The following is a 21,471-nucleotide window of genomic DNA, read 5'->3' as shown; positions in this document are numbered from 1 at the left end:
AAGTGTATACATAGTTGTGAATACATGAAATGGGTACATATAAGAAAAATAAAAGAATAAGAGAAACAATAGGACAGGGACGGTAGGGACGTTGGGAAAGTTTTTGATATGGTTTCTTGGAAAATTCTCCAAAGTTTTTTATATTTTGGATTAATATATTATACTCAACTCCTAAATTATGGTCATTATTTATAGCAGGCTTTTCCTTAATTATATTGGAGTTCCTGCTAAGGGTGGGAGAGGTTATGAGGAGGCTAGAAAAGGAATAGAAGGGAGACTTGACATAAACAATCAAGATGTAGAAGACAAACCATTTGGTGACTTATTTGATAAACTACTACTTAGGCTGGTAACAAATCTGAGAAGTTTTAAATTATTCAAACACTATCAATCGGGGTAGGACATTCTGTAATTTACAAGATCTTGTATTATCCCAATATAGTATTAAACATATCTTACTGAAATGTGTGTCATTCTTACCTCCTTGATTTTATGCAGCTATGTGGATCTCTATGGATGTCTTTCTCTTCTCTTTCTATTTAATTTAGCCTTAGCACTTTTTTCCTTGGGTAATTAGAAAAAACAAACTTTAGTAGAATAATAACGGGGACAAAGTATTTGACTTCATAAATAAATCAAAATTTTCTATTTGTAATTCTTTCCCACTGTTTTTAATTTAAGTTGCTTTGCTTTTGGCTTTCTTATATTGAATAATTTTTTTCTGGCAAGGACATCCTGTGGGATTTTCACTGAACAAATTGCAATTAATTGTTGGAAAATGTGTATTTAACTTTTCACACTTTTAGAGTTATTATTGGAATTTATTCTAAGTTTGGTAATTGCTCACATAAGGAATGTTAGAATTCAGCTTTTCTTTTTCTTCAGCTTATTATTTTACTCTGTTTAGTTAGGTCATGATCCTAATATAAAATAACAGGAAAATATATATATTTGTAGAATAGATTCTTATTGTGGGTCTTACAATATTATTGTTTAGGGTCTATGGAAATTTTTGTAGATCTACTGAAATTTTAAAAATTCATTTGATTTAATTGTAGTATTTATCAGCAGTTTCTTCAACCTATCAGCATTTGTAATCCAACCTTTTTTTAAAAAAAGACATTTTAAACTGCCTTATAGCTGAAATACTCTTGAGGTTTACAATTAAGTACACAAAAATTCCACTTTCAATAAAAAGATATCTTATAAGCAAAAGCATTGGTTGATTCAGAAACTATTTTCTTTCTGCTTGTTCTCTGTAACTGGAGTTATGCAAAAATTTATCTAATTTACCAGCCACTAACAGCTGAATGAAGTGGCTGAGGTTGTTATTTAGTTATTTACACATGCTCTGACAACAATTTTTTGAACATGCTGTCCCTGGTAAACAGTGGAAGCCTGCTGTAAATTACACATTAGTTTCTTATGATCTTAAATTGAGATTTGCCTCAGAAAATCTTTAATGGAGTCTGGCTGCAGTCTGCTTATTGTTGGAAATGTAACTCATAAGTTGAGTAAATTACTTCATATGGTTTAGATTTGTCTTTTATTGACACATTTTGGGCTAAAATCAAAGGATTTTAAACATAAGACTTGATTGCTTGCTATGTTTTAAAGAAGCACTAACTTTGTTTTCTGTATATAGATTGGAAAGAATGAAAGACATCAAGAACTGTGGAGTTCAGAGGGCATGAATACAACTCAGTTTTCTATACCTAAATTACACAAATAATATGTTGATATATATTTTCTGTCAATAACTGAATTATTAACTTTTCCAAAAAAGGGCAAGAAAGAGAACTGGTCATTATCTATCTATCATCCATCTATCCATCCATCCATCCATCCCTCTCTATCTCTATCTCTATCTCTATCTCTATATCTATCTATCTATCTATCTATCTATCTATCTATCTATCTATCTATCTATCTATCTATCTATCTATCTATCTATCTATCTATCTATCTATCTATCTATCTATCTATCTATCTATCTATCCCAGCCTGTCTATCAATCATCTATCTATCTATCTATCTATCTATCTATCTATCTATCTATCTATCTTTATATCTCTATATCTATCTGTCTGTCTGTCTGTCTGTCTGTCTCTATCTATCTATCTATCTATCTATCTATCTATCTATCTATCTATCTATCTATCTATCTATCTATCTATCTATCTATCTATCTATATCTATCACCTAGAGTTTTTCACCCCACTTTTCATTATCTTATTACCTTTAAAATAATATTATATTTTTAATACTGTTATCCATCTCCTTCTGTTCCAAGCTGGGAGAAAGACTCTGGAAACATGGAGACCGATTGGAAAGATGGTTTATTGATGAAGCCGAACCACCAAGCACATGGGTTCTGACAAAATGGAACAGCTGACAAAATGGAGTTGAGATTTTTTTGGGGGGGGGTGGGGTGGGGGGGTGTTATAGCTTTTTTGGGCTTTGTATTTGAGTCAGGGCTGGGCTGCTGGGGGTTTGCAGGGGTTCGGGAGAGGCCCTAGCTAAGATTCGGTGCAGTTCAGAGAGTCCCCAGATCTCACTCCTGGCCCTGTCCACCCCTCCTCATCCCTCCCAGGAGTCCCCACATGACACGTTTGGGATGCAGGTAAGTGCAGGGTGCGCATGGAGACTTGGGGGAAGGCTGGAAATGGGCCCATTTCCAGTTTCCAGAGAGCCTCCAGAGTCCAGGGAGGCCGTTTTTGCCCTCCTGGAGGCTCAAGGGAAGCCTCTGGAGCCCGGAGAGGGCAAAAACGCTCCCCTTGCCATGGTGCAGGAGGACAACTAGGCCACGCCTACCATGGCCATGCCTGTTTCCTGTTCCTGTGCAATATTGTTTCATATTCTATTGGCTGTTGTCAGGTTCTTATGGGGCAGTGGTGGTATTCATTTTTTCCCCTAACAGTTCTGTGGGTGTGGCTTTGGTGGGCATGTCCAGGGGTGGGATCCAACAGGGTTAACTACCAGTTCGGTCATTTACAAGGTTCGGTGATTTACGATGTGCTTCCCTGCACGCTGCCGTGCGCACGCCTGTAAATCGTCATCAGCACGCTGCGTGCAGAGAATCAGCCTTTGAAAAAGACCTTTTTTTCCTGCTTTTTTAACAGCAGCTGTGCCTCGCATGGCAGCTGAAGTTGAAAAAAATCAGGGAAATAAAGGTCAGGTAAGAGCCCGGGTGGGCAGGTGGGCAAAAACATCAGCAGATATAGAACTGGTTCCATTGTCTGCTGCTCTTCAGAGCTACCAGTTCTATAGAGGTGGACAGAACTGGTAGAAACCCACCACTGGGCATGTCCAACTTGACATCACTCAAGCCCATGCCCACTCAGTCACATGACTCTCGCCAAGCCACACCCACAAAACCTGGTAGGAATTTTTTTTTGGAATATCTACCTATTTTCTGCCCAGGCAGGCCTGGCCTAATCTGTCAAAGGCCTGGCCTAATTCTGCATGCCGCCCACTCTCCCTTCACTAGTCACACGCATCACCCCATTTCTCTTTCAGAGGCTCCGGCCCTTAATCTCCCCATTTCTTCCCCCACGACCTCCTCTTTTGTCATCCCATGGCCATGAGCTTACCTTCCTCCCACGGCTGGCTGCCCACATCTCGCCCTTGTCAGGAGATGTCTGGTGCCACCGCGTGTTTTTTTGAGATGAGGCAGTGATAGGAATCTTGCAGCAAAAATTACCGACCTCCGGCTTTGCTCCATTTCTCCAATGTGCTGCTGCTGTGTTCTAGGTGCTGGCTGTGCAGGATCACCCCATGGCCTGCTGTGCCACTCCACTTGGACTTGCTTGGGCAAGGGCCTCCGGTGCAGCAGGCTCAATGGGGTGGACCGGCACGGTTTTTTTCCATGGGTGAGGGGCTGCTTCTAATCCTACTACTTTGCTTTTGTTAGCTGTCAAACTTTGCTGCGAGCAGTTTTGAAATATCCTGTCTTGAATGGATTTCTGCCTGCAGTATTTGCTTTGCTTATGAATAGAGCCATCTAGATAGTTGGCTTCTTCTTTCAATAAGCTCTGCTGTGGGCTATTAAGAAAGACTTGGGGGCTGCTTCCTGCCTCTAAAAAACATGTTTCTCCATTTCTCCCTTTGGGGAAATATAATATCCGGCCTTTTTAAATATTCCTCAAAATATTTGATTGTTTTGTTGGGGGGGGGGGTGGTTCCCACAATATGAATACTTTTTCCTCTCTTAATTATTTAAAATGAAAAAGATTGCTCATTTTCTACAGACTAGGTGGTTGTGTTAAGGTATGGGTGGTGGTGGAAATCTCATTCTTAGCTATCCTTTTCTTAGCAGCTTTGTATTATGCAGCTATGTTCAAGTTTTGAAAGAAAGAAATGTTTTTGTGGAGTTGGCCCCACAACATATAAATATTACTAACAAATAAAACTGCCAGAGGTTCCAGAACAGCAGTCTTGCTGGAAAATGTTATCGTGTGTGACTATTAAATCAAAATGCTTAGTGAAATATATATTTAAAAAGCTTGCCTTATGCCTAAATCTTTTTTTATGAAAAACTGATCTATGAGATGCCTCCTTTTTCACATTTCTGGTTAAAATATAGGAAATGGCTTAAAAGGAAAGAGTTTCTTCTATATATTTTGCTCCTGCTTATTTCACATCCTTGGTAACACCCAAATTAAATTTATAAATGATTTGATTTCGAACACACCCTCTTCTCCACAGCAGATGCAATGAATAGCCTGCAGTCATCCAGCCTGTGCTTCTTCTTAATTACTTAAAGCATTAAATAATAAAATAAGGTTCCTCTGTCCTTTTTTTGTCATATTCACTAAAAAGAAGACAAAATACAGGAGATTTAATGAACTAATAACAAAATTTCCTCCTCTCTCTTCAGCATCACATTTTCATTCCTTCTCTTGATTGTCGAATGTCTTCCTCTGTATTGCCACACATCAGGCGCCGCAGCTCAAATTCATGCTTCAGAGAAAATTCTGGGCTATTATAAAGGGGTTATTGTCCTTCTTTCCTCTGCAAGGGTTTTGTTTTATTTCCCTCATGGAGAAATGGGATGTCGAACTGTGGAACTGTTTAAGCTGTAACATTTAATTTTCAACTTTTTGCCCTTTACGGCCTATTAACTTAGAAGTTGTTTCTTTCCTCTCCATATTTTCAGATGGGAATTGATCTCATTGCATTTGAGCGGCTAATCAATGCTAGAGTCCTCCAAAGCATTTCTGAAAGCTTTTCCACACATCCTCTCCCTTCCCTTTCCCTTCCCTCCTCTTGTCTCTCACTTTATCTTCCTGACCCTCCCCTCACTTTCCCACCCCTCTCCTCCCTTCCCCTCCCCTCTTCCTCCTCCCCTCCATTCTCCTTTCCCTTTCCCTTCCTCTCTCCTGCCCTCTCCTCCCCTCCCCTCTTCCCCGTCCTCTCCCCTTTCCCCTCCCCTTCCCTCTTTACTTACAGCGGGTTCTTCCTTGTTCTAATCTATATTTATTAACCCCCCCCTTTTCCATCAACAGTTTTATAATTTTTTCTTCTAGATAATGGCAATCTCTGAAATAGATGGGAAAAAGACTAAGCTCTATATAGATATTGAAGATTTTTTTCCTCACATGCTGTTGAGGTAATTCCCCGTTAGGAGAATGAGCGCATACAGGGAGACGTATTTGAGAGAAGTGTTTGAATAATACACACAGAGCACACAGATACACTGTACAGTAAATGTAGGTTTTTACTTCCAGAAAGGTTTAAGCAAAGTCCAAAACAAGCAGTCCAAAAGTCATTCACAGGTAAAATCAGTCAGTTTTCATCCAGGGATAATCCAAATATCAAATTCCAGTGTCAAAAACAGTTCAGTATCAGACTTACATTAAATCCAGGAATATCAGTCAATTAGAAGAAATGGAGGAACGGCAATACTTTCCAACAGAAGGAAACAGAGATACACTCAGACACACTCTCTTCTGAGACTAAGACTAAACAACCCAGGTTTCTGGCTCCATCTTATGGCCGTTTGAGAAACCACACCCAATTGCACGCCCTTGCATTCCCTTAAAGATATAGTACTAAAATGTTTATCCTGGTTTATATATTTCTAACCCAAATAGCTGTTAGGTGACTCATATTCCTAACACATGCAACACAAATTTTAGAGATTTCTCTTAAGAATTCGGCATTAATAAATGTGACTTTATAGGGAACACGATGAGCAAGCGTTGTATTGGGTAAAGGTAATGCTCTGACCTATTTACTTTTACATACTTTTTACATACACACTTTTCTCATACTTGTGGCTTATTCAGGCAATAATATGACATGTATCCTTGCGTCTTTATCTCACACACACACTGATGCCTTATTTTCTCCATTAGCAGGATGTGCACTCATATTTTTCCTTGCTAGGCAGCTGTTAACAATGTGATGCTATCTGACATCCAGGCATTCAGTTTGGTGTAATCATTAAGGCATTAGATAGAAACCAGGAGACCAGGAGTTCTAGACCTGCCTTGACATGAAGCCAGCTGGGTGACCTTAAGCCAGTCACTTTTCTCCCAGCCTAGAAAGGGGGCAATGACAACCCGCTTCTGAAAAACATTGCCAAGAAAACTGCAGGGACTTCTTCACCCCAGGCAGTCTCTGAGAACTGGGCATAATTGAATAGAAGAAAATAAAAAAAAATCTGAAATCCATAAGAACATATACTCTTGCAGAATGAGGTTGCCCTTCTCTATAGTATAGGCTGAATGAAAGAAGTATATATAAAGTGTCTAGAATAATACATGCAAGTATCATTTATGCATGTCTCAGATAAAGAATGACCTTCTGAAAATCACACAAATAGAAAATTCTATCAGAGCAAGCCGCCTGGAAGCACAGATTGTGGCATTTATCTAGAATGTACAATTGAAAACTGCATTTTTCATTGATAAAATGCAGCTTCAACACGATGAAGTTAAGATTTTTTTAAAAAGAGTAATGCAGTTTAATATCTGTTTCGAGTGAGAAAAGAAAGGATAACACAAAACGATTGAAGCATGCTGGTGGTTAAAACAGTATGGAGTGACATTTTACTTAATGAAAATGGTGAAGCAAAGTTATCTTGTAAGATATTCCTTACTGAAGTTTTGCCATCAAAGATATTTTATTCAGCCTTAAGTGCCTTTCTACAAATGATCTATCCTTGCTATAAGACCAGAAATTAACAATTGAGAGTTAGTGACTGTAGGAGATATTTTTCCATCCATAAATCAATCTAACACTCTTTGTCATATGCACTGGGTATTTTAATTACTACCACTTGCCCCCATCACAGAAATGAATCAATGTAACAAGGAAATCACTAATGGTGTGTAGCCTCTACAGGATAAGAAACAATAATTACAGATTGGACCTATGTGTGTAGCAGAATGTACAACCAAGGAGTTATTTATATATTATAAATGTATTGGGATGAAGCTATTTTTTTTGTCAGTGAAAGACCAAATAATAACTTTTTTCCTAAACAATCAGCACAGTCAGAAGAAACAATATTGTCTAGTTCATCATTTTAATGGTTCTCGTGATCCTTCGGTCTATAGATACTTTACAATGCTGGTCAGCATTCATTTGCAATCTGAAATATTATACAGTCAGTTTCTATGATCCCAAAGCTGAGCTAGCTTTTTCAGGTGTTGGACAGCTTTTATTTTAGTCATTGTTAAATTTACCTGAGGCACAAATAACTAGGCTAAAATTATCACATTTTAGATACATTGCATAGAGACATTTGAGATATATTTTAGAAATATTACAAAGAGGCAGACTGATGGAAACATGCCACTTAAACTGGAAGGTAAGACCAATGGCAGGGAAGGAAAATCTGCCCCAGGGTGGCTTGCTGACGTTGGTGGGAAAGTTGGTCCCATATTCCAGAGCTGCAGTAGTCACAGGACTGGCCCTTTGGTCATCCTGGAACAGCTGCTCCTCCACCCGGGTACACTGGCCTGCCATGGACTGGAGGAGCTGCTGCGGGATGACCAAAGGGCCAGTCCTGTGACTACTGCAGCTCTGGAATATGGGACCGACTTCCCCACCAATGTCAGCAAGTCACCGTCAGTCGAAATTCAGATTAGTGGTCTGTGAGATTTAAAATTATGTGTTTGGTGGTCCCTGAGGTTGGTGACCCCTGTACTAGCCCACTCCAATGAAGCCCCCTTTGAACTGAACAAATCATTTTCATAGCCTCACCCTGGAAGAAAATAGACAGATATATATAAAAGAAAAAAATTCTAAAACAAGAGGTGCATTCCTGTGACAGGAAAAAAAGTATCCCAGACTCTCAAGGGTAAAAAAAAAGACAAGTATTGATGATAGGAGATATGGGAAAAGAAACTGTAATCTGAAAATTGGACAGTTAATCTAGGGGAAGTATGTTGTCTCCCTGGAGCAAACATCAAAGCTATAACTGAAAATCTTACTAAAATAATTAACCCCATAGATTACTGCCCTTTTCTTCTCCTGTGGACGAATGACACAATAACGAACCTGAAAACAATAACAAGAGATTATGAACAGTAGGGAAGAAAATTAAGGAATTAGGAGCACCCATGGGTTTTTCATCTATACTTCTAACAAAAGGCCAACATCCAGTGAGGGAGCAAAGGATTTTAGGAATAAACCACACCAGGCTTAAAAATTGGTGTTGCCAAGAGAACTTTGGCTTCCTAGAGTCTAGACCAGTGGTCCCCAACCTTTTTTGTACCAGGGACCAGTTTCACGCAGAAACACTTTTTCAAGGACCGGGTAGGGGCGTGAAGGTTCCAATAACAAAAACCTTAATCATTATATTTAATATGTCACCGCATATGACACAGAGTGGGTGTGGGGCTTGTGAATCACCTGTTGCGATGAACCCGTAACTCAGGTAGGAATCTTGGTATTTTCTTTTAAATGCGAGGGCTAGCTTGCATTGCTGATGCAGGATAAATACGCGCCAAAGAGTCAAGCGCGGAAGTTAGGCGAGGGCAGAAGTGGTTGTCTTTCAAAATAAGACACCCGGAAGCAAAAACATATTTTTATATATATTCTTTGCGGCCCGGTACAAAATGATCCACGGACCGGTACTGGTCTGGGGCCCGGTGGTTGGGGACCCCTGGTCTAGACCATGGTTTGCATGGGCTTCTGTCAATGAATGGACTGTACCTCACAAGAAGTGGAAAGAATGTATTTGGAACACGACTGGCTCCTCAGAAGGGCTTTAAAAATAAAGTTGAAGAGGACCAATCTTCACAATCTTTAGAACCCAATTCCAAGCAAAACCCACTAAATGGTCAATCATATAAAGAGGTAAGAAATAAAGAGAAAGAAGAAAAACTCAGATGCAAAGTAGGAGATTTAGGAAGTATGCCCAGGGTCAGCTACAAAGAACTTAAATGCCTATACACTAATGTACAAAGTTTAAGGAATAAACAGGGTGAACTTGAAATACTAGAAAACAAGGGCAAGTATGATATAGTTGCCATTACAGAAACCTGGTGGGATGAAACTCATGACAGGAACATACTGTCCTAGAAAAGGAAGAGGTAGAATTGCATTATATGTTAGAGATCGCTTTATCTCTACAGAGATGCACATAACAAAAGATGAAAGCCTTCTAGAATGCATAGGGGCCATCATAAAAGGAAAAAAGAATGATATTGCCATAGATGTATACTACATGCCACCCAACCAAGCGGAAGAAATGAACATTTTGCTAATCAGTTAACCAATGTGTGCAGGAAAAACGCCACAATAATGAGGGACTTTAACTATCTTGACATCAACTGGGAGATAAATAGCGTACTTAGAGTTTACTAAATCATTTGATAAAGTAGACTACAATCTACTTCTTGGCAAGCTAGAAAAATGTGGGATAGGCAGCATCACCACCAGATTTATTTATGTTTATTTATTTATTTATTTTTGTCAATAGCTTACAAGATAATAGGTATAAGTAAAAACATAGTTATGAATACATGGATACATATAAGAAAAATAAAAGAAACAATAGGACAGGGATGGTAGGCATCGTTGGTGCACTTATGCACGCCCCCTACAGACCTCTTAGAAAAGGGTTAAGGTCAATAGTAGACAGTCTAAGGTTAAAGTTTTTGGGGTTTAGGGAAGAAACCACAGAGTCAGGTAGAGAAGTGGAACTGTAACTGACTGACAAATCATACTCAACATGTAGTCCTCAATGGAAATACATCTATATGGCAGGAAGTAAACAGTGGGGTACCCCTAGGCTCTGTTTTGGGCCCAATACAGTTCAATATCTTCATATACGATCTAGATAAGGGACTAGAAGGGGAACTCATCAACTTTCTAGATGACACTAAACTAGCAAGAATAGCCAATACCCCAGAAGACAAATTCAAGATGCAAAAAACACTGAACCCTATCTAAGAAAATGAAATTCAGCATATGTGAAACGTAGATGAACATAAGCTTATAGACTTAGACAAGAAAAAAAAATCAACTGTATAGGTATAGGCTAGGTGAAACTTGGCTTAATGCCAGTAACTATAAGAGGGGCCTTGGAGTGGACAATCACTTAAATATGAGCCAACAGTGTGCGGCAGCAACCAAGCCAATGCAATCCTAGGCTGCATTAATAGAGGGATAGAATTAAGATCATATGATGTTCTAATATCACTTTACAAAGCCTTAATAAGATCACACTTGGAATCCTGCATCCAGTTCTGATTATCACAATTAAAAAAAAAAGATGTTGAGACTCTGAAAAAAAAAATGCAGAGAAGAGCTACAAGAATGATTAGGGGGTTGGAGGCTAAAACATATGAATATACCATTACAAGAATTGGGTATGTCTATCCTAATTAAAAGAACTACTAGGGGAGACATGATAGCAGTGTTCCAATATTTGAGGGGTTCCTACAAAGATGAGGGGGTCAAACTATTTTCCAAAGCACCAAAAGACAAGATGAGAAAACAATGGATGGAAACTAACCAAGGAGAGAAGCAACCTAGAACTAAGGAGAAATTTCTTAACAATGACGGAAATCAACCAATGGAATAACTTGCCAACCATTTGTCTAAAATACACTGCTCAAACAAATAAAGGGAACACAACAATAAGACATCCTAGATCTGAATGAATGAAATATTCTTATGAAATACTTTGTTCATTACATAGTTGAGTGTGCTGACAACAAAATCACACAAAAATCAAATTTAGCAATGGAGGTCTGGATTTGGAGTTACACTCAAAATTAAAGTGGAAAAAAACACTACAGGCTGATCCAACTTTGATGTAATGTCCTTCAAACAAGTCAAAATGAAGCTCAGTAGTGTGCATGGCCTCCATGTGCCTGTATGAGCTCCCTACAATGCCTGGGCATGCTCCTGATGAGGTGGCGGATGGTCTCCTGAGGGATCTCCTCTCACACCTGGACTAAAGCATTCCCCCAACTCCTAGACAGTCTGTGGTGCAACATGGCCTTGGTGGATGGAGCGAGACATGATGTCCCAGATGTGCTCAATTGGATTCAGGTCTGGGGAACGGGTGGGCCAGTCCATAGCATCAATGCCTTCATCTTGCAGCAATTGCTGACACACTTCAGCCACATGAGGTCTAGCATTGTCTTGCATTAGGAGGAACCCAGGGCCAACCGCACCAGCATATGGTCTCACAAGGGGTCTGAGGATCTCATCTCGGTACCTAATGGCAGCCAGGCTACCTCTGGCGAGCACATGGAGGGCTGTGCGGCCCCCTAAAGAAATGCCACCCCACACCATTACTGATCCACTGCCAAACCGGTCATGCTGGAGGATGTTCCAGGCAGCAGAACGTTCTCCATGGTGTCTCCAGACCCTGTCACGTCTGTCACACGTGCTCAGTGTGAACCTGCTGTCATCTGTGAAAAGCACAGGGCACCAGTGGCGAATTTGCCAATCTTGGTGTTCTCTGGCAAATGCCAAACGTCCTGCACAGTGTTGGGCTGGAAGCACAACCCCCACCTGTGGATGTCAGGCCCTCATACCACCCTCATGGAATCTGTTTCTGACCGTTTGAGCAACCACATGCACATTTGTGGCCCGCTGGAGGTCATTTTGCAGGGCTCTGGCAGTGCTCCTCCTGTCCCTCCTTGCACAAAGGCGGAGGTAGCGGTTCTGATGCTGGGTTGTTGCCCTCCTACGGCCTCCTCCACGTCTCCTGATGTACTGGCCTGTCTCCTGGTAGCGCCTCCATGCTCTGGACACTACGCTGACAGACACAGCAAACCTTCTTGCTACAGCTCGCATTGATGTGCCATCCTGGATGAGCTGCACTACCTGAACCACTTGTGTGGGTTGTAGACTCCGTCTCATGCTACCGCTAGAGTGAAAGCACCGCCAGCATTCAAAAGTGACCAAACCATCAGCCAGAAAGCATAGGAACTGAGAAGTGGTCTGTGGTCACCACCTGCAGAACCACTCCTTTATTGGGGATGTCTTGCTAACTGCCTTTGCTTTCCATCTGTTGTCTATTCCATTTGCACAACAGCATGTGAATTTGATTGTCAATCAGTGTTGCTCCCTAAGTGGACAGTTTGATTTCACAGAAGTGTGATTGACTTGGAGTTACATTGTGTTGTTTAAGTGTTCCCTTTATTTTTTTGAGCAGTGTAGTACAGGGTCTGCTGCTTGAGCAAGGGGTTTATCTAGAGAGTTCAAGGTCCCTTCCAACTCTATTATTCTATGTTCTAAAGCCCTAGGAAGGAGAACTACTACTTCTAAATTACTTCTGAAAACTTGCCAAGAAAACTGCAGGGACTTGTCCTTGCAGTGGTCAACACTCAGTCAAAGGTGATGTAGACATAATCTCTCAAATGTACTATGCCCTGCTGACTTTTCAGTTCCATTGGTACATGATGGTCAAGAAATGTGTGTAAATGTCTTGACCTTCATTGTACAATCATATCTCTGGAGGTGAGTAACTTCTATCGCTTTTATTTTCTTCCTAGTGTTTTTGCACAAGTCCACTTTTTAAAAATCAAACAATTGTTGGTCCATTTGATTGTAACAAAAATGGACCAACTGGCTTGTCACCTAAGTCTGACATGATAAGCTGAGAGAGACTGGCCCAAAGTCACTGAGAGAGTTGAGGCAGACCAGAATTCAAAGTCTCTTTGTTTCTAACTTGGTGTCAAATTGGCTTCATGGCTTTGCTGCTTCAATTAAATTTCCAAGAAAAATATAATCAGTAATTATGGATTTTGTCATTAACTGTTGAACTGCTAAGAGGGAAACCTGTTTTTGAGAAATAGTTTCAGAATTTTTCCTTGCAAGGGGCAAATTTAGATTTCATCCAGTTCCTCTACTCTTAAATTTGCTCAAGAATTTAATATATCTATTTAAATCCAACTACAGTCTTGCAATGTGCAAATGGTTTAGAGTAAAATTAAGCATTAAATTGCATAATGGTTTTAATTGAGCTAAAGCTGTAAATCAGACTTAAGGCTGGACTTTTGTTGTTATCATTCTTACTGAACACCATCAAGAATCAATATAAAGTTGGGCAGCCTTACAAACATAATGAAACAAATAAATATTTTTTCTGCATTGGAAAAACAGTAAATATCTTCATCTGGAAATGAATTTAGAGAGCACAAAAACGTTCTGTCAGGGCATGCCTTGAATGTGTGTTTGTGCCTTTCTCTTGTTTCCATATTAAAAGAATGTTGTAATTGTGTGGCCATATAAACATTAGAAGGCAAAAAAAAAAAAATGAGAAAGATTTTTGTAGAGCATTTGCCTAACTTATCCAATTGCCTTACCGTTTACCTCATAGTTTTGCTGTGTCACTGTTCTTTACTCAAATGTGAAACAAGATAAAGATTTACATACATTTTCCACCGGAGGAGATGACATGTTGACAGGGTGAATGGCAAGAACGTCCAATAGTGCTTAATTGTTTCATAATACTAAAAAAGGCATTGTATCATGGATGACTCTACAAAGGCAGGAAGCCTGGGACACCTGTGCTGACAGGTGTACTTTAGAGGTCATTGCTACACTTCAGGTGTTTCAGTTGTGTTGGATTTAAAATGAAAAATAAGGTCTCTTGATATTAAGTGCTGTGAGGCTAATAAATTGTGACCTGTGTTATTACAGTGAAATATTTACAACCATTGGAAATCTCAATTAGATTACAGCTTTCTACATGATGGATTATAGGGGAAAAACTGTTCCTTTGAAGAACCTAAAGAAACCTAAAAAAATGTAGGTAAACTGACTAAGAGACCTGAAGAAACAGTCGCAGGAAAAATATTTGTCTGCTTTGTATTTGTGATTTTGGGAAAAGAGATTGGGGAACTTTCACTTAACAGTTCAATTTTCCAAAAAAGGACTTCCCATAGTATATGTAAATCATTTAATATTTATTATAGCAAAACTAGCAAACTATTCTTACGTTCAGATTTTTTTCTGAGTTGATATGCATGATGATTGAATTCCTAGGAAGATGGAAAGAACTTTATGTGCAATCCATTTTCTTTTCCTTGAGTATTTATGTTTTTACGTTCTTATACAAATTTGTTATACAATCAACTTCTTTCAATATATTGCAATTCTTTGAGAACATAGATGCGATGGCCTAGTATAACATTATTTTAAATGCTAAAATGACATACAGCCAACATTTTCAGGTTTTTTAGAAGTCCTGGCTCCTAGTACTGTGTTAAGTGCATTATTGCAGTCAAACTCTGTCCATAGCCTGGAGTTTGAACCTGACAGGACTAAACTCAAATTCTGGTATACATAGTTTTTGAAAATATTTGTAAAAGTGGAACTCGGAAGCAAATGATGAAAGTGTTGCACAATACCTATATATAATTCTGGCCCATGTTCATAAACTTGGGTTTCAAGACAAGTTGGGAATCATAGGGTTCTTTTTTTTTTTAATCTCATGACTTTTAATGTTTTATCAATGTATAAAACACAACGAAAAATAAAAAAGGAAATTAAGGGAAGAAAAAAGAGACGGGGAAAGAAAATATGAGGTTCAAGGGAAGAAAAAAGCACTGACTTCCAACTCTTTTTAGCACAGTACAAGATAACATTACCTTTTTTTAACTTTAAGTAACCATTACCAATAACAAATGTAATTGGCAAAATGAAATCAAAGGTTTTTTTCACCACGAGCACAAAATCCAGAAGTGATATCCAAATAAAAACATAATTAAATATATGATTCTCCTTGAATAAAACAATCAATTTGACTATTTCTGCTTTATCTTCCTGGTGGTAGAAATAATATGTATTTCTATTTGCACTTAATCTTTATAAACTATCATCATTTATATTAATGAAATTCACTGTATCCTTTCAGATTCTTTTTACCTTAAAGGGAAAAATATTTTTTTCCCCATCCATTTTAAAACACAAAACATTTTTTTTAAAAAAATTCTAAATTCAAAACTTTCTAATACATCTTTTTAAAAACTTCTTAACATACATGACGACCAAGCTTGTTGGGGGAAATATGCTGCCTCTGTAAACTGCATAGAGTGGTCTGTAAAGCACTGTATAAATTTATATAAATTTAAATGCTATGCTATGTTATACATACTTTAAAGTTCACTTTCAGACTAATAATATTCCAACTAACTCCAATTAACTCATTAAATTTATATCATTCCCTCCAAGTTACCCTCATCAAATAATTTTTTCTTTACATCCTTTTTAAAACTCTAAACTTTTCTTTAAACTAATGCATCTTTTCTTTAATTTTCTCTTAACATACTTTCAAATACACTTTCAATAATATTTTACAAACTTTAGGAATTACTTAAGCATCATATATAAAGGAAAAATACATTTTCAAACTTTAGATTAAGACTTTCAATTACAAATATCAGACTGATAAAAATCCATCCTAATTCCAATTAACACATCAATTTAAGTCATTCCTTCCAGCTTGTCTTCATGGAATAAAATATTTTTCTTCTCTGGAATGTTTGTCAAGTAGTTATAAACTTATTTTTTTCTCAAGGATTTCTCAACTTTGTTAATGTCCCAAATTTGTCATTTTAAAAGTTGCAGATTTTCTTGGAGTTCCTCCTTCAATTGTATTGGGAGGTTTACATTTAAGCCATCATAATAAAAATTGGTGTCAGGTTTATATTCCAAAATTGCAATTGACTCCTCTGCATTGTCAGCTATTTGTGAAATTGCCTCAATGGTTTGGTAACTTTCTACGCATATTTGCATCTGTGAAGTAGTTTGAGAAGTTTGTTTTAACATCCTTGGAGCATAGCTGATCTATGAACTGATGGATTTTATTTAAAGATTTCTCAAACACATCTCTAATAATTTTCTCCTCCATCTTCTTAACTTCTTCTTTAGCCAAAGAGTAGCTTTTCTGTAAGTCACTTAAGAATTGCTGGCCAATCAGGAATAATAAAAATTGGAAAGTTTTAGCCACCTGTAGCAAAGCAGACCAAGTTCCTGAAGCTACTTGCAGACCTTTGCTGAATTAGAGGATCCTGTGGGATAATTCCAGGACTTTCCCTAACCCAGGAGAGTCATACAGACTAAAGAAATGCTGCTTCCTTCTATTGGTAGTTGAAAATGCTACAGCCCCGGGAAAAACACTTCAGGGATCCTTCCCTGGGCATGTTGTCAGTTGGTCATCTTTTCACCAGAAGTCCAAGAGGCATAGGGGTCCTTGAGGATAGAATATTTCTATTTTGCTTTCGTATGGTGTGAACTCTCTGTAGAAAGTCAGCAGCCCCGCTCCGAAGTATGAAATATTTTGGGAAATATTAAACAGGCAGAATACTATATTTTCCTAAAGGAGAAATGGAGAAACATGCTGTTGGAGACGGAAAGAAGACTCCAAGTCTTTCTTAACAGTTCAGCAGATATTGAGGCCAGCTTTTAGAAATGCAGATTTGGTAATCCATTCAAGACAGGATATTCTGAAACAAAAGCAGATTGGTAGAATTAGAAGCAGCCATCACCCAAGATCCAACACAAGAAAAAAACATTAAGCCACAATAGGAATTGCCCAACACCCTTTCGGAACATAAGCCCCTTCGTTGCATCACCTTCAGAAACTTTGACCAAACTTAGCTCAGACAAACACCTAGGATTTGTATTTTTGTCTATAGAGCCAGCTATGACCCCTACATAACCCCTACATGGCTCCATGGGAGTCTGTCAACAACCAATAGAATACATGTTCTTGTACAGGAACAGGGAGCTCAAGTGCAAAGCCCAAAGAAGGTATAACCCCTTCTCACTCTCAACTCCCATTTTGTCAGCTGCACAGAATCATGTGCTCAGTGGTTCTGTTCATCATTAAGCCTTTTTTCCAATCAGCCTCCATGTTTCCAGTGTCTTTTTTCTAGCTTGGAACTGAATTAGATGGATATTTCTTCCAATATCTCTAAAGTCCATAGAATTGCTTTACTGATATTTTCATGCTGCATGTTATTTTTAATTAATTAATTAAGTTGATAGGGCTCTGGGATCTCAAGTGCTATAACTTCTCCAACATGTTCTTTTTTTTATTTTAGTATTACAGAGTTCAATCTTTCTCATTTTTTCCAGTCTCTCCTTCAGATTTTATCTCTACATAAGAAATAACTACACCCCGCTTCTGTTTCCCTCTTGTCAAACCATTTCCTACTTCGTTGCTGTCTTTTTATCTCCATTCCTCTTATGGTCTTAACATTTCAACATTGGTTTTTCTTTTTACAACCTTCAAACTTGCAGAACTTTCAGTGGCAAAGACTCTCTGGGGCCCTTTTATACTATGTAAAGCATCTGTGTGAAGAGTTTAAACAGAATTGGCTTTACATTCTCCACTAAAACATCCAGGCTTTGCAAGATTCTGTATAACTTTGCTGAACTGTTACTAAGGGAGCAACTTGGTGTTTTGTGGAAGGTGTGAGATTAGCTCTTTTTTGTTTGCTTTGGCTTTGAAAACACAATTGTTAAAGGCATGAAAGCAAGCTGTCAGGGTTCCAAGTAACATCCCCAACAGAATCAAAACTCCATGTTATAGAACTATAAATTCTATAGAACAAAAATGGGGGAAAGGGTTAGACGATCTCCATGTCATAATCCTGTAAAGAGCAGTGTCAACCCTGAAGATATCAAGGGAAATGGCTCCAGAGGTGACACAAGCTTTATAGGATTATGACATGGGCATGTTCTAACCCTTTCCCCCCTTTTTTTGCTCTACAGAATTTATAGTTGCTGTTGTTTCTTGGACCTCAGATTTGCCCTGGGTGAAAGGTGAAGTGATTTCAATTGGGAAAACGACACACCAGAAAAAGAGCTGTCCTTTATCTTCATTGGCATGGCATAATCTGATTCTGGATCATGTAACAGCTGCAGTTCATAATAAAAATAAACTTTCATTTTAAAAAGGAAAACTAAAGGAAAGATTCAGGTATAGATTCAGATATAGATGGGATATCTGTATGCTTATATAGTTTTCTAATCAGAACTTAACAAATGAACGGAACACTAATTATGGCTCTGCACTACATCCCACAACACCTTGAATCTCCAAATACCTACGCAAGATATTTGTAGACTTCAGTTCAGCATTTCATACCATCATTCCAGACATTCTTCTAACTAAACTAAACCAGCTAGCGGTACCTGAACACACTTGTAAGTGGATCGTGAGCTTCCTAACAGACAAGAAGCAGCAGGTGAAACTAGGCAGAATCACGTCTGATACTTGTACAATTAGCACAGCCCCCCCCCCCAAGATGTGTGCTTTCTCCACTTCTCTTCTCCCTATATACCAATGACTGCATCTCAAATGATCCATCTGTTAAACTGCTGAAGTTTGCAGGTGATACAATAGTGACTGGTCTCATTTGAGGCAATGATGAATCCGCATACAGACGGGAGGTTGAACAACTAGCCACATGATGCGACTGGAACAATTTGGAAGTGAACACACTCAAAACTGTAGAAATGGTGGTAGACTTTAGAGAAACCTTCCCATACTAACACAGTATCAACGGCAGAGGCCTTCAAATTTCTAGGTTCTATTATATCACATGACCTAAAATGGACACCTAACATCAAAAACGTCATCAAAAAAGCACAACAAAGAATGTTCTTTCTGCACCAACTCAGAAAGCTCAAACTGCCCAAGGAGCTGCTGATACAGTTTCTACAGAGGAATGATTGAATCTGTCATTTGCACCTCTATAACTGTCTGGTTTAGTTCTGCAACCCAACAAGACAGACACAGACTTCAGAGAGTAATTGGGACTGCAGAAAAAACAATTATTACCAACTTGCCTTCAATCGAGGACTTGTATACTGCACCAGTCAAAAAGAGGGCTGTGAAAATATTTACAGACCCCAGACATAAACTATTTCAATTCCTTCCCTCAAAATGATGTTATAAAGCACTGCACATCAGAACAACTAGACACAAGGACAGTTTTCCCCTGAAGGCCATCACTCTGCTAAACAAATAATTCCCTCAACACTGTCCAACTATTTATAAAATCTGCACTACTATTAATCTTCTCATCACTCCTTATTGCCCATCCCCTCCCATTGGTGACTGTATGACTGTAACTTTGTTGCTTGTATCCTTTACGATTTATATTGACTGTTTCCTAGTATGATTTGATTGCTTATTGTACCCTATGACTATCATTAAGTGCTGTACCTGATGATTCCTGATGAATTTATCTTTTCTTTTATGTACACTGAGAGCATTTGCACCAAGACAAATTCCTTGTGTGTCCAATCGCACTTGGCCAATAAAGAATTCTAGTCTAGTCTATTCCAGCTATAGTCGCTAGTTAAATTCTGAATTCCCACCAGCTAAATTCTGTTAGGAATATTTTCCTAAATAGGATATTACACAGTAGGAAACATTTTACATTCTCTCTGGTTATTTTAATTGGCTTGCTAGGAACCATACTGATATTGTAGATGGGGTTTAATTCTTCAACTGTTTTTCTTTGGGCTAATTACCATAGTAGAGAATATGCTTTGCATTAAGACCTCCCCTCTCTGAATATGATTTTTTCCATTACATGAGAAAGAAAATGCTAGATAACATTTTGCAGAGTGCTTATTATGCCTGTAACCATTTGTAAGGGCATTTTAAGAACAGACTCTTAAAATCTGTAGCATTTCCATCACTCTATATAACTCACTGGCCATTTATTTTGCTGTTTCACAGCACTTTCATAAAACTTTGGAGAGGTTTTATCAGATGGAATTGTTTCTGTCAGGTTGCCTCTACTTGCTAGACCACAGACCAAATATATCTATTCTTTCATTACTATGTCCTCATAAGTCATCTGTATTATTACAGAGATTGATGTAGGACTTAGTAACACAGTTTTGTAATACAGCGGAATTGGTATATCTTCCGGGTGTCATGTTGGATTGCAATGTCTGATTTGGAGTTACTATATGCTTGTCCCATCCATCTGAAGTTTGGGGTTGCCCTGAAAAAGCAGAGCAAAAAGCCTTGTGAACAGCATTTTCATGAATGATGATGGAAGATGACTGAAGCTCTTAACAAGCTCAATATAGCAAATTGGTGTTAGTTTTTATTTTTCTCTTGGATTCAGCAGGATATCCTCCTACGGTTATCTGCTATCTTTTTACCAGTTGAGAGCTACAGTTGGAAAACCTTTATTTCATTTTGTTTTTAACTTCTCTCCTTCCCAAGAGTTATATAGGTGAACCTCGAAAAATTAGAATATCATGCAAAGGGGGGGGGGGGGGGGGGGGGGGGGGGGGGGGGGGGGGGGGGGGGGGGGGGGGGGGGGGGGGGGGGGGGGGGGGGGGGGGGGGGGGGGGGGGGGGGGGGGGGGGGGGGGGGGGGGGGGGGGGGGGGTGTTTGTGGGGGGGGGGGGGTTGTGGGGGGGGGGGGGTTGTGGGGTGGGGGGGGTGGGGGGGGGGGGGGGGGGGGGGGGGGGGGGGGGTTTGTGGGGGGGGGGGGGGGGGGGGGGGGGGGGGGGGGGGGGGGGGGGGGGGGGGGGGGGGGTTTGTGGGGGGGGGGGGGGGGGGGGTTTGTTTTTGGGGGGGGGGTGTTTTTTTTTGGGGGGGGGGGGGGTAAGGTTTCATTTATTTCAGTAATGCAACTTAAAAGGTGAAACTAATACATGAGATAGACTCATTACATGCAAAGCAAGATAGTTCAAGCCATGATTTGTTCAAGCCATAATTGTGATGATTATGGCTTACAGCTCATGAAAACCCCAAATCCACAATCTCAGAAAATTAGAATATTACATGCAATCAATAAAACAAGGATTGTACATAGAACAATATCGGACCTCTGAAAAGTATAAGCATGCATATGTACTCAGTACTTGGTTTGGGCCCCTTTTGCAGCAATGACTGCCTCTTTGCGATGTGGCATGGAAGCTATCAGCCTGTGGCACTGCTGAGGTGTTATGGAAGACCAGGATGCTTCAACAGTGGCCTCAGTTCTTCTGCATTGTTCGGTCTCATGTC

Source organism: Notechis scutatus, chromosome 4 (genome assembly GCF_049901735.1).
Source record: "Notechis scutatus isolate UNSWTSFEM ecotype Mainland chromosome 4, rNotScu1.2, whole genome shotgun sequence".
NCBI lineage: Eukaryota > Metazoa > Chordata > Lepidosauria > Squamata > Elapidae > Notechis > Notechis scutatus.
This window is presented reverse-complemented; position numbering follows the sequence as displayed.